Consider the following 14,825-nt stretch of genomic DNA (forward strand, 5'->3'; position numbering starts at 1 on the left):
TTATAGTTATTATTAGTATTATCATTGTTATTGCAATAAACTCTGGTGTCATAACTCATTTGATTATTTGTTTTACTTATCTTGCTATCTTCAACCATTATGGATGTTCCTTTTTTGTTCTCTTGACTTGTGTGTATGTGTATGTGAAGGTGTGCGCAAGTGTGTATGCATGTATGCGTGTGTGTGCCTACATATGTGTGTGTGTGTGTATGTGTGTGTACTTGTGTCTTAACTAAAACAGAAAGGTGATCATACCTTTGAAATTGAATGGTGTTTTTACATCAAGACTTTCAATATATTTTTACACTTTAGCATTCAGGAACAGCTGAGTGTATTATGAGTATGTAAATATTGTGGTATGTACACTTACATGTGAAGAGGGCAATAATGGGTAACATTCACTGCATACTCAGATACTTTGGTAAACACTTTGTTGTTTTAATTATTGTTTAGAAATGAAATGACTTACTTGCCTGTGTTCAGCTATGCTAGTACTGGCGAGTCAGGCTAGACAGTTGCTGCAGTGCCTGTGCATGGTGCTCTCAGTGTGGTCTTCAGTCCTGCTGAGGCCTGAGGGCTGGTGAACATTGCTGCTGTTTGTGTGTGTGCGTGTATGTTTGACCACGAGGTAAGGACAGCCATTCAGAGTCTTGCTCATTCGCCTGATACATATGGGCAACCTAGTTATCAGTAGCAGGCAAAGTGCTCTGTTAGAGTTGCATCCTCTGATGGAATTTAGACTCCGCTAAAGCTGTGTGCTTGCATAATGTGAACTAAATTGCTGTCTATTGATTCTCGCTCAAGCAATTATAGCAGAGAGATATCAGGATATTGTACAGGCAGCATGCCTTCCATTTGAAATAATCTGCTGCAGACTCACAGCTGTCAAAGTGAGAATGGAATATGGCTGTGGTTCAGTCTTTCAGTGGAATTTCAAGGTTCATCCTGTTATTGCCTTCCACTGCACTTTGGAATCAGTTGATGTGTGAAGGTGGCTTTGTAAGACAACAGGGTCTCAAAAACTACAAATGCTTTCTACAAGTCTGCCTAGGTCAAGTCATTTAGCAAATGCTTTGTTGTCCCTCATGGCCTTGATGTTGACCGAGAGCAGAGGTCTGACACTGTTATTAGTTGGTGAAGGGGTGGTGCATTCAGCAAGGACAACTTTCTAATGTGTCAACAGAGCAATCGGTTTGTTGCTCTGGATGAGTGGTTCATGGAAAACGAATGGTGTTGGGTTCCCTCAGGTGCCTATTCTCTTGTGATCTCTCGATTTCTTGAGCTGCAGTTCTGCACACACCATAATCAGTTCCTGGTGTCTGGACGTTGTTATTGATGGCGGCACACATGCCAGCTAATCTTTCTGCAGGTATGGAGGTGGAGGAGGGGCATGTCCCTCTGAGTTTTCAGTTTTTAGCCCCCAGAAACTATCACACACAACATTTCATCGTAATTTCTAACAAAAAATACAAAATATTTCTACTTTTTTATATTATTATTATGGTTTTAAAAAAAAAAAATTAAAAAGGTTCTGGAATCTTACAGTGCCACACATCTTAATATGAACATTCCTGTACAAGCTACATTGTATAATTCTATATGAACATTCCCTGTACACACTATGAAAGTTTGCTAGATGAAACCTGCAGATATTTCTGTCCTTAGTGGCATGAAAACATTGTGTAAACATTGTGCTGTGGTCTAAGAGCCAAACGGCTAAACGAGTTCTTGGCTAAAACATTTCCAATCTTTCTTTATAACTTTATATTTTAATATGTACTTTTTTTTTGTTTGCTTGTTTTTCCTCGTTAATGCAAAAAACAACAACAACAACAAAAGACAGTGTTAGAATGTTAATTTTTTAGCACAGTATTTAAATACATTTTCTTTTTTTAACCCCTTTGCGCATCGGCGGTTTTAAGCTCATTTTTGAACGATTTGTAATTGTTCACTTCAACACTAGGTATCTGAAATTGTGCACAATGATCATTCAGGATTCAAATTGAAGTAGACACTTGGGACTAGACATCCATTCACATCCAGGCTTATTTATCCATCATTTAGGTTCCATTTGAGCTCATCTAATACAGAAGAAAATGTCAAAAAAAATAAAAATAAAACGCCTTTGATTTTTTGGGTGTATAATGTACTGTGTATTATGAAATCAGTTTCACTCATACTCTACATTTCCTGATTCACCAGGGTCTTGTGTAATAAATTGAACAGTTTTGAGCATATACAATGTTTGAGCATACACAATGTTTTCCACTAGGTGTCCTAGACTTCTCCGAAGTGTCCAAAAACCTCTCCAAATGCACACAAAGTCATTAATCACTATACATCAAGTTTGCATGTTTCTTTTTGCTAAAACGTCACAGTAAGTTACTTTAGTAAGTTCCACAACAATATTGGCTTCATAGCATCATTGTTAGCATCATTAGGGGAAAAATACTGTAGCTAATACTATAAATGCTGTAATACTGTAAAGAAAAAATATACTTTCTCATTTATACTTACAATTTGTAGCAGGATTACGAATTTTTCCAGCAGTGAATGGAAACATCCAGTGATTTGCTATGCAAACATCGAAGCTAGTCCATGCTAGCAGCACCCAAACAACTGCACATAAACTTCAGCTAAAATAAGCCTCTTCCTTTCCATAATGTCCAAAAGTATTGGCAATCAAATCATTCTTATGGTTGTACGAGTTTCGCCAAACAGCGTCAAACCCATGCGCTAGGCTTTCTGCTAACAACACTGAACCACTGACAGTATACAGTACGCAGACCTTTAAACATTAAATGAATGGATGATTAAATAAGGCAAGTGAGGGCTCTATGTTTTCATTTTAGCATTTGATGAAACAGCTGCCAATCACACCGCTTACCTTGGAAACACTTGGAAACACCTGGAAGTAAATGATAGTCACCCTCCCTCCCCTTCCCGCTTCACACATTGCTGTCACTCCAAGACAATGGCGCTGCAATTGCCAATAGAAATCAATATAAAATAGAAAAGGGGGATCTAATGCTCTATTCAGAAACACTTTTACGTCAGTAACGGGCACTTTGAGTTAACCGAAGGCTTGCGTATTTTGGGTTTGCTTACGAAGGTACCGAATGAGTGTTTTTATGCAAAGAAGTGAGCACGCAATTAAAGAACTTTACTAACACTCCATATTGTTGTGAAATTGGAAGTGAAGGAAATGTATGCCAGGATTGAAGGTTAATTCTCACTCACTTGCCCTGGCATTGTGAATTTTTCTAGCTTACAGGATTTTCTGCATTAAACAATAGAGTAATTGAATTTTCTATGACAAAATCTGAACTTATCTTATACTGGAATATTGTTTTAAAAGGCCACTTAAAAGGGCAGGCACGTTGTTGTGAAAATTTACCCGAAAAACACCGTTTCTTCAGCGTGTGATTTCTGGCAAATGGATGCATGTAGATGGCTGAAAATCGGTAAGAAGGTACTTGTATTAGTCCTAAGAAATGTTAGGTTGATAAATGTACTGTACTTTAAGAATATTCGATGTTATCAAGTAATTTATTTGAATATGCTACTTTGGGCCTGCTGGCCGGCCCGCTAGGAGGTATTGGTGCAGTTTTGAAATAAATGTACATATGATGACAACTCTCTGTGACTTTAAGTACTTTTTCCTTTTTGATTCCTTTTGCCCAAATGTTGAAATGAAACCTATGCCATTAGTCTGCAGAGACGCACATCCTGATGCTGTGTCTGCCTGAAGTCTTCACCTCAAACAAATGAGTGCTGTTGCCATGGAAGCTGGAGGATTTATTTTAGACACAAATATTGATTCATTAATTCATCATATTTTGTGGAAAAATAGGAGAAAGCTTATTGTCTAATCACATTTTATTGACTAAGATTATAATTTCCTAGGGTATTAAAGAGTAATCATCATATCAAATGCAGTGTGAAGAGTCTTATCCTTAGATTGGTACATGTCTCCCAAAAGGGGTCCTGTGGTTTCTAAATGTAAAAGAACCAATGGCAAAACCTGAAAATAATTCCAGGTGGCAGCTGCATTGATGGCTGTTTTCTGGAAGGCCATTAATAACCTCCTTTTCTGCACTAAACCTTTACCAGATCCTGGTGTCCTGTTGCTTCAGTGAGGGGCTTGAGTAGAAGGGAACTACTCTATCTCAGCATGTCCAAGTTTACTGAGAATGCACTGGAGCATAATAGGGTACTGTAGTTTTTAATAAGCCCCATTTTACATTATTTTTCACAATGTGAGTTGTGAAATTGTTATAGACACAGGGCAGAACAAACAGCTAAAACCCCAAAGTGACTACTAGTTAAGAACCTGAACAGTCTGCTATAGGGACACAGGTTCTGCTGAAGCCTGCCCTGGAGACACAGGGTTGGGATGTCTTCAACCACCAGCAATGGCCAGTATTCTCAGCCAGCAAAGCTGAGAACAACCGAAAGAAGAAAGAAGAGAAGGTGGAAGTGAAGGAGATGTATGCCAAGACTGAAGTTTAATTATCTCACTTGCCCTGGCATTGTGAATTTTTCTAGCTTACAGGATTTTCTGCATTAAACAGTGAGAGTTTAGAGGTGTTGGCAATTGTGATGTTGTGGGCACTTTTGTAGTCCCCTGGGAAGGACTGTTATCTGTCTTTGGTAGCTTCAGGCCATGTATGTCCCATGGGCTCTGCAGTTCCTTGGCAATACCAATCTTACACGATATGCATAATCGTGGACTACATATCATAAACTCAGTCATAACCTTACGATGTATGTTTCCTTGCCTACTGTGCACAGCATTCTAGTGAGTGCAGAGCTTCATGGACATACAACAACTCCATATAACCCCCAGACTTTGAATATTTTATGATGAACACCCTGCGAATTGTTAGAATTCACCTCAGTGCAGCTATTTTTAGTTATTCATGGCTCATTTTATTTCCAAATATGCTACAAATTCATGAAATAATAAAAAAAACTGTTTGATGAATCTGCTCACATGCTAAATGAAATCCACATCACCTTTATTAAACACACTTGCACATCGGTTTAAAAAAAATTATTTTAACCATTTTGATGAAATTCCGATATAAAGTATAATCTTGACATTCTGTTACTAAGATATAAGATATATAATTTTACTACTATTTTGGCATACTTTATATATATATAAAATTAGAATAATATATAATTATTATATAATATATAATTTTCATTTTAAACTTCAAGGATGGTGGCAGTGTGTAAATGATTCCAGTACCCACATATACACTCACAGTTTTGTTGCTATACATGTTCAACATTGTAATTTTGTCATCTTGGTTACTGTCTGCATGCTTTACTTCTTTAGAGGATTTCAGAGACAGAATGCGGCTGCACCTCATCCAGCACACAGGCTTCCTAGAGAGACAGCAGGAGTAGCAAGTGCCCTGTATGTACACGATTCATCGACTGATTCATCCCCAGAGGAACTTGACTGTCAATGTGCACATGAAAACAGTCTCCCTTTGACATTACGTATAGGCCCAATAGGCCCAGTGACTGAGGAAACAGAAACTGTGCATCAACCCAGCCTAGCCTACCTTCCTCTGCCTGTACATTCACTGAACTCATTTATGCTTAGCTTCTTAGAACTGTTCATAGAACAGCTTCTTGCTGAAGCGCTAATGGTAATCTTACTAGGGAAATCATTGTCACATGGTTCTTCCATGACTATTGTCTGATTCGGAGTAATCTGTCCGCCAACCCTTCCGTTATGAGGAGGTCAAGGATGACAAAGGCGTTTAGAGAATGCCTTTATCAGCGTCTGCGCTTTCACTGGAACAGCCTAAACGATCTCTTCAGTCGATGCTAATGACTGTAGGGAAAGTGATTATCATTAATGCGATTGGCTCTGCACATGCTCAGAGACGCCCTGCTGAGCTAGAAATAGCACCGCTCTTCGCAGGGGAAAAAAATCCTTCCCATTTGAAATTCTAATATGGCACCACAAATCATCTCAGCCCCAATTTCTCAATTAATTTTATTCACAGCCTATAATATATGTGTTGTACGCTGCTTCACTCTAAATGCAAAATGAAATTTGCGAGAAAAACGCTGCTTTTGCTATGTGCCCTTGAGCTTTTTTTCTGGTATTAGCATTTCAAATTGAGATATATGGTTAAACAAGCAGCGCTGCTTTGCTGCTATTTACAACAAAGCACTGTTTGTCTTGTGAGCACAAGCATTCCTAATGTACAGCATCAGCTGTGGTTGTAACAGAATTTCACTACCAAAATACCTTAGAGTTATGTTTATTTGTCTTACTGACAGAAACTTACAGCAGAACCTCGAGAAACCACAATCACTAAACAAACTACAAACAAGCCAATATACAAACAAACAAGACTGACAGACGAACAAACATACCATAAAAATTTGTCATGATTTCAATGCATTAAAGTTGAGCAAATAATCCAAAAGAATTTCATGTGATGAGATTAATAATTGGGGTTAAAACTCCTTCCACTTACTCCTAATGGTCTCCCTCTCTGTCACTGCATTAAACATGCATCAAAGATAGTATTTTAATGCCTGGTGCTCTCTCTTCTCCATCTTACAGGATAATAATATGCTATTATTTTTGTAATTATTAAGTAATTTCGACTAGGATGAGGGGGGAAATTTTAATTCAGTTTCGGTTGAAATCAACAATGGAAAGTGGCAGGAACCGAAATTTATGCAGATTACACTACAGGAAGAAACGCGCACACGCTCACAGATTCGGAAAAGAGGAAGGCTGCATTTGCGTTTGACTAACCGAGGAAAAGCACTTTTCTTTTCTTTTTGCTTGCCTTCTCTCAGCGCAAGGAAGTGCGGTGTTCACCTAGCAGGGGCGGTTTGCACGTACCACACGGCAGATTCACTCATTTACTTCCCACGTGGAGAGGAGCGAGAGAAGTCTGAGGGCCGAGTAGGAAAAATCGTTGTCCGTTATTTTCTATTCCCGCCTTAGAAGTAAATGAGAAACAGACCGCGCGAGAGCAAACATGTTAGTACGTCATCGGAGACATTCCGGGTGACATCTGCAGATCGAAGCGCGGTGGATTTGCGATTGGCGGTTCTTTGCTTTACATAGAGGAGAGGATGTGAGATTTTGGCTCTCTTAAGAGCACTTGCTCCACATCTACAGCCTTTCCCATGCAAAGGTTTGAGCAGTAGATACGATTTACATCGTATTGCAACAGTGTGATCAAAACTAGGCTTTTAGATTATATAACCTACTACACTAGCGATTAACACTACGGATGAGAAGTCAACAAGGTATAAACGCCCAGCGTCACCCTTATAGACGTCTAGAACGTTTAGGCGTTGTTCTTTGGTTTTGGAATATTGTTTTGAATCTTTTATAACTCTGGAATAATATTTTTGTCATTCTTGCAATTTTGGGTGACAATCTGACAAGCGTAATGACCATAGTAACTAGCCTATTACCTTCAGGCGCCCCCAGGTTGTTCCTCTGAAATGATTTTCCACGCCTTGTGTGTGGTTGTTTTCCTATTTTTGTTTATGCTGAGGGCTTTTTGTTTTCAGGCTAATTTTCAGCATGTAAAAATCCCACTTTATTTGACAAAAATATGAGAGAAACTTGATGAGTCTTATACATTCTGCTGTCTTCCCTTGACTCTTTTGTTCATTTTTACAGTAGCAATGTATTGTGTACTGTGTGAGTTTATTGTGGTGGTGCGTGGACGTGTTATTTACAAAAATACTATTTTTTGTGCACTCCTTTCTTCCCTTAGCGTGTGTAATTTGTCTGCCTTTAACAGCACCTGACCAACTTCACTGTTGGTCAAAATCTTTACATTTTTCTTTCCAATTTCCTGTTTTCAAATTCTTCCTTGTAGAATCATGATCATATACATTTCCTTTGCAAACATCTCAAGTCTTCACGTTGGTTACTTTACTCACAAAAAAAGGCAGCTATTTTGTAATATCAGTGAATAATAGTCACTGTGTGGTTCTTCTGTACATTGAACACAGAACCAATAGTAGCTCACATAATACAGATACATCTGTTTATTCTTCTGACGTTCTAGATTAACTGATTAAGGGAAGAGGAGTTTTGCTGAAGAGTAATTGCTGAAGTACAGACATGTATAGCATGAACATGGACCCAAACCCAAGAGTGAAGCCAAATTCGTTTGTCCCAGTAGCTAAATTCATGCAAACGATGAAGCCTGTGTAGAAATTAAAAAAAGATAAAAATGTATCCTCCTATCCTAGTACTTTTGGAGAGTGCTTTATCCATTATTCCATGGTTGTGGTATTCTTTACTGTCCATTTGTAGAGCTGGACAGGTGTGTCCACAACACTATTCAGGAAAATGAATTACTCTGAATGCTGTGTACAAGTGCAAGTACAAGTACAAGTGCTGGGTTCAAAGGCAGAATGCTGTATTCAGATCCACTGGAGGTGGTGACATTCCTGCTGTGCCTTTCAGGCTGTCTGGCTCTCTGATCCATGTCCCGGTTTTCACCTCTCGGCCTTGGGTGTTATTGGTCCAGTAGAAACCTGTTTGGTCCCAGAGACTTCGGCCCACTCAGCTGGCCAGCTTCAGGCAAGCTTGTATGCTTCAAAGGCTTCTGGCAGCTGCAGTTCTGCTGGGAGGAACGTGGGCTTGGATAGTGTTGGCCATGGTTATGCTCATCCATGTGAGTATGAGCTAGCAGGGGCTAGTGGGTGTTTCAGGCAGTAACGCAGAGAAGAGGCGACACGTGCCGAGGAGGGTGTTTTAGGAGGACATAAACAGAGAATTAGAGTGAATACATGATTACAAGGTAAAGGCTTTCAGGTTTAATGTTCATGCTCCATTTTTGGCATGAATCTTCTGAATTGGTTTTTAAGCGCTTTTGGTGCATTTAGAAACCACATTAAAGTCACCGTTCTCACTTTACTTGAGTAGAGAAAAAATATTTGCATTGGTCTATTAGTTTAATGTGTTTTAATTGCAGTTTGATTATGATTAAACACTTAAATGGAGTTTTTATAAAAAAAAAAAAAAAACAGGCTATGGAGCACCTTGTCTAGCACATCAATTACAGTGTGTGTATATGTGTCTCTGTGCATGTTTCTCTATGTGTGTTGCTTTTGTCCCATAAAAAACTGTCTCAAAGTGGATGTTTGGGAGATGCTGCGTGGAGAGGGAGAGAGTCAGTCTGGTATCTGTGCTGCCTAAATTATCTTTGCATCTTCCTCAGTTGGATAAAGATCTGACAGGGGGATTTACTCACATGTGTACACAAATACTCACATGTGCACACACACATATACACACAAAGAGAATCTGCTGCAATGTATATGTTTGAAAAGTCACATCTCGGGGGCCTGGGGCTCGAGAAGTTTGCAAGGCACTGTCAAGACACACTTTCACTGAGCGGAAGTGGAATGACAGATGAGAAACAAAGAGAAAAGAGAGCCCATTAGAGAGCTATCAGGAGAGATATGTATTTCCCCCCTCTTGTCTTTACCACTGCTGAGAGGAGGTAACAAGATCTGAGAGCTTTTCCTCTCCCTCTTCAGGCATTTTCTCCCCGCTCCTCTCTCTGTCTCTTTACTGGTCGGGATAAAGGCAGGCTCTCTATGTGGTAGGCGGTGATATGGTGAGATAAACAGTCTGGAAGCAAATTGGATCTGAAGAGGATCTTGTTGGGGAGGCTCCAGTGCAGGAGAAGGAAGAGATGTCAAGTATGCTCCTTCACTCATCTCAACACGAGAGGCTCGGGGACGTAGGTGACAGTAAAAACAGCGTCCAAGCGAATCGCTGCGCACCAGTAAGGGAAGTGCTTACACAATGGTGGGAGCGAGGCAGGAACAGGACGACGGTGAAGGGCGTCACCATCTTTCACTGACAGCGATTAATAGCCATGGTGAGAATTAAGTCATAAATGGCGGTATTGGAAGAGAAACAGGTCCAATAGCTTGAGTTCCTGAGTTTGGCATGAGGCTGAGAAATGCCCTCGTTTTGTGGGAGGTTTGTGACCATGGGGTTCCTCTCAGAGACCGGAGGTTGCAGGTAGGCACAGGGAGGCACAGGGAGAAGGACTCACTCCACCATCTCATGTTTTTCTGAGACAAACACATGCATATAGTGCTTCACACATAACCACGTGTTAACCCTTTAAATAAATGACCTTAATGAAATACTAAAACACTTGTGACAAAATTAGGCTTAAATCCAGCCTGCAAGTCAATTTTATTATTTATCTATTGTAAATTAAAATTTGCTGTATTTTGGTTCTAGTTCTAATGCAATCACTTACTTTTCATAATTTCTTTTCCCCAATTACCCAGTGATTTTCACCAAACACTCCCGTAACTAGGCAACAAGTTGGCTGTAAATAAACCCTGCCTGCATGAAGTACATCTCCTGCTACACACTTGTGGTAGCTCGCCATTCACAGCAAAATACTGTTTGTGTACAAAATGTCTCTTTTAAATCTCTTGAAACATAAATGAAAAGTTGACTTGGAGCATAGGTAGTTTCAAGAGAGGTGATAGGCAAGCAGAAAGTACCCATCCTTAAGGAATACAATCTTAAGCACCATTACACCTCTAAACATGCAGATCAGTATGCAAGGTATGAGGAAAAGGAGATGCAGAGAGGTTGATCTGTCACTGCAGTAGCACTGTTTTCACAGATCAATTTTTTATATTTTTCATTCATGTGTATATATATATATATATATATATATATATATATATACACACAACAGAATGTATACATCCCTGTGCAATATTACTTAAATGTCAAATGAATCAAAATTGGATCACTTTACAGTAATTGCATTACTCATTGCATTACTATTAGATTAGATTAAACTTTATTGTCATTGTGCAGAGTACAGGTGCAGAGCCAATGAAATGCAATTAGCACCTAACCAGAAGTGCAAAAATACTATATTATTTAGATTTAAAGTGCAAGAAGGTATCCCTGGCTACAATACGCACAATTAAGAGTGGTGGACTAGTAGAAAAATATAGGTGTTTCAAGTGTACTATACATATGTAGAGAAGAAGTGGAGAGAGTAAAATGTAAACTGATAAGTATGCAGAATAAAAATAATGTACAGTGGGTTTATATATAGTATTTTCAATAACTGCAGATATGAATAGTGCAGTAAAAATCAGTGCAAGTATGAATAGTGCAATGATACTAGGACATAAAAGATAGTAACAGTGCAATGAATGCAATGATGCAGTTAAGTGGCGATGTGGAGTTCAGCAGGGTCACAGCCTCATGGTGTGGGAGTGGAGGCTCTTATAACAGCTGCCAGATAGAGGGTGAAAAGTCCATGGTTAGGATGAGAAATGTCCTTGATGGTGTTTCTTGCCATGCCCAAGCAGCACTTATGATAAATGTTCTCAGTGGTGGGTTGCCATTCCACACTGAGATGCAATTTGTGAGTACGCTCTCAGTGGTACAGCAGTAAAAATCCACCAGCATTCCTGGACAGAGATGAGCTTTCTTGAGGCTCCGTAGGAAGTAAAGAGTCTGTTGCAGCTTTTTGACTATGGTTGAGGAGTTTAGGGACCAGGTGAGATCATGTGAGATGTAGATGCCAATGTGCTTGAAGCTAGACACACGCTCTACTAAAGCTCCGTTGATGTAGAATGGGCTGTGTGTCTGGCTTTTAACCCACCTAAAGTCCACGACAATCTCTTTGGTTTTCTGAGTGTTGAGTGCCAGGTTGTCATGACACCATGCAGCCAGGAGATGCGCCTCATCCCTGTAGGGGATCATCACCTCTGATCAAACCTATCACTGTGAAGTCTTCTGCATTTTTGATTATGGAGTTAGAGGCTTAAACAGGAACACAGTCATGGATGAAGAAGGAGATGTCTGTCAGTCACACTGCTGAGGTCTGTCAGTCACTCTGCTGATACCAAGCTGACTAAGCTTGGAGGGGATGACTGTGTTAAATGCTGAACTGAAGTCAATGAACAGCATTCTGACATATGAGTTGTGACTTCCAGGTGGGTCGATACAGTGTGTAGCACCGTAGATATGGAATCCTCTGCTGACCTGTTGCAGTGATAGCTGTGGGTTCAGTGCTATATACAGACACAATTCCAAGTGAGAAAGAACAAGTCTTTCGAAGCACTTGGAGATGATGTGGGTGAGTGTGACAGGACAGTCATTCAGGGCTGAAGCAGTCGAACATATTAGCTTTGGCACAATGGTGGTGGTCTTGAAGATAGTTGGGACAACTACTTGCGCCAGCGACAGATTGCGCCTGTGGCATGAAGACCCTGGTCAACTGCTTAGTGCAGATTCTAAGCGCACTGCCAGGTAGCCAGGTACTCCTTCAGGGCTAGCTGTCTTCTGTACATTCACCTTGCTTAGAGTGTCGCAGACATCTGTGGTGGAGAGTGTAAGTGGCTATTCATCAGATGGCACACTATATTGCCAAAAGTATTCACTCACCCATCCAAAACATTAAATTCATGTGTTCCAATCACTTCCATGGCCACATCTATATAAAAGCAAGCACCTAGGCATGCAGACTACTTCTACAAACAATTGTGAAAGAATGGGTTGCTCTCAGGAGGTCAGTGAATTCCAGTGTGGTACTGTGATAGGATGCCACCTGTGCAACAAGTCCAGTTGTGAAATTTCCTTGCTAATAAATATGCCACAGTCAACTGTCAGTGGTATTATAACAAAGTGGAAGTGATTGGGGATGACAGCAACTCAGTCACAAAGTGGTTGGCCACGTAAAGACAGAATGGGGTCAGCAGATGTTGAGACACATAGTGTGCAGAGGTCGCCAAATTTCTGCAGAGTCAATCGCTAAAGACTTCCAAACTTCATGTGGCCTTCAGATTAGCTCATGAACAGTGCGTAAAGGGCTTCATGGAATGGGTTTCCATGGCTCAGTAGCTGCATCCAAACCTTACATCACCAAGCACAATGCAAAGTGCACAAAGCACACTGCCACTGGACAGTGGCACTGGAGTGCTCCACTTTATAGCAGTGGAGACATGTTCTCTGGAGTGATGAATCATGCTTCTCCATCTGGCAATCCAGTGGACGAGTCTGGCTTTGGTGGTTGCCAGGAAAACGATACTTGTCCGACTGCATTGTGCCAAGTGTAATGTTTGGTGGAGGGGGTATTATGGTGTGGGGTTGTTTTTCAGGAGTTGGGCTCTGCCCCTTAGTTCCAGTGAAAGGAACTGTTAATGCTTTGGCATACCAAGAGATTTTGAACAAGTTCATGCTCCTAACTTTGTGGGAACAGTTTTGGGATGGCCCCTTCCTGTTTTAACATGACTGTGCACCAGTGCACAAAACAAGGTAAAGATATAGATGAGTGAATTTAGTGTGGAAGAACTTGACTAGCCTGCACAGAGTCCTGACCTCAACCTGATAGAACAACTTTGGGATGAATTAGAGTGGAGACTGCAAACCAGGCCTTCTCATCCAATATCAGTGTCTGACCTCAATGTACTTCTGGAAGAATGGTCAAAGATTTCCATAAACACACTCCTAAACCTTGTGGAAAGCCTTCCCAGAAGAGTTGAAGCTGTTATAGCTGCAATGGGTGAGCCGACATATTAAACCCTATGGATCGAGATTTGGATGTCACTCAAGTTCATAAGCATGCGAGGCATACGAGCGAATACTTTTGGCAATATAGTGTGTTTGGAAGAAGGCCACTGTGTTTTCCCTGCTAAAGTGAGCATATAAGTGGTTGAGCTTGTAGGGGAGTGAGGCACAGTTGGTAGGGGGCACAGTACTGGGTAGTTTGAAGTCAGTGACTGTATGACATGCCTTGCCACATACAGTGGCAGATTCGGTATTTCTGGGGCCACAAAGTTATGCCTTGGAGCTCTCACAAAGACAAAATGCAATATTTACCCACCCTGTAGAGCACAACCAAGCCATGAAGTCCAAGGAATTGTCTGTAGACCTCCAAGACAGGATTGTATCGAAGCACAGATCGGGGGAAGGGTACAGAAAAAGTTCTGTAGCATTGAAGGTCCCAATAAGCACAGTGGCTTCCATCATCCGTAAATGGAAGTCCATCAGGACTCTTCCTAGAGCTGGCTGCCTGGCCAATCTGAGTGATCGGGGTACAAGGGCCTTAGTCAGGGAGATGATCAAGAACCCAAGGCTCACTCTGACAGAGCTTCAGCATTGCTCTGTGGAGAGAGGAGAACCTTCCAGAAGGACAACCATTTCTGCAGCACTCCACCAATCGGGCATGTATTATAGAGTGGCCAGACGGAAGCCACTCCTCAGTAAAAGGAACAAGACAGTGTGCTTGGAGTTTCCCAAAAGGCACCTGAAGGACTCTTGGACCATAAGAAAAAAAATTCTCTGGTCTGATGAAACAAAGATTGAACTCTTTGGCCTGAATGCCAAGCGTCATGTCTGAAGGAAACCAGGCACCACTCATCACCTGGCCAATACCATCCCTACAGTGAAGCATGGTGGTGGCTGCATCATGCAGTTGAGTTGTTTTTCGGCAGCAGGAACTGTGAGACTAGTCAGGGTCAAGGGAAAGATGAATGCAGCAATGTACAGCGACATCCTCAAAGAAAACCTGCTCCAGAGTGCTCAGACTGGGGCAAAGGTTCATCTTCCAACAGGACAACGACCCTAAGCTAAGATAACAAAGGAGTGGCTTCAGGATAACTCTGTGAATGTTCTTGAGTGGCCTAGGCCGAGCCCAGACTTGAACCCGATTGAACATCTTTGGAGAGATCTGAAAATGGCTGTGTCCCGACGCTCACCATCCAACCTGATGGAGCTTGAGAGGTTCTGCAAAGAAGAATGGGAGAAA

Source organism: Electrophorus electricus, chromosome 4, assembly GCF_013358815.1.
Source record: "Electrophorus electricus isolate fEleEle1 chromosome 4, fEleEle1.pri, whole genome shotgun sequence".
Taxonomy (NCBI): Eukaryota; Metazoa; Chordata; class Actinopteri; order Gymnotiformes; family Gymnotidae; genus Electrophorus; species Electrophorus electricus.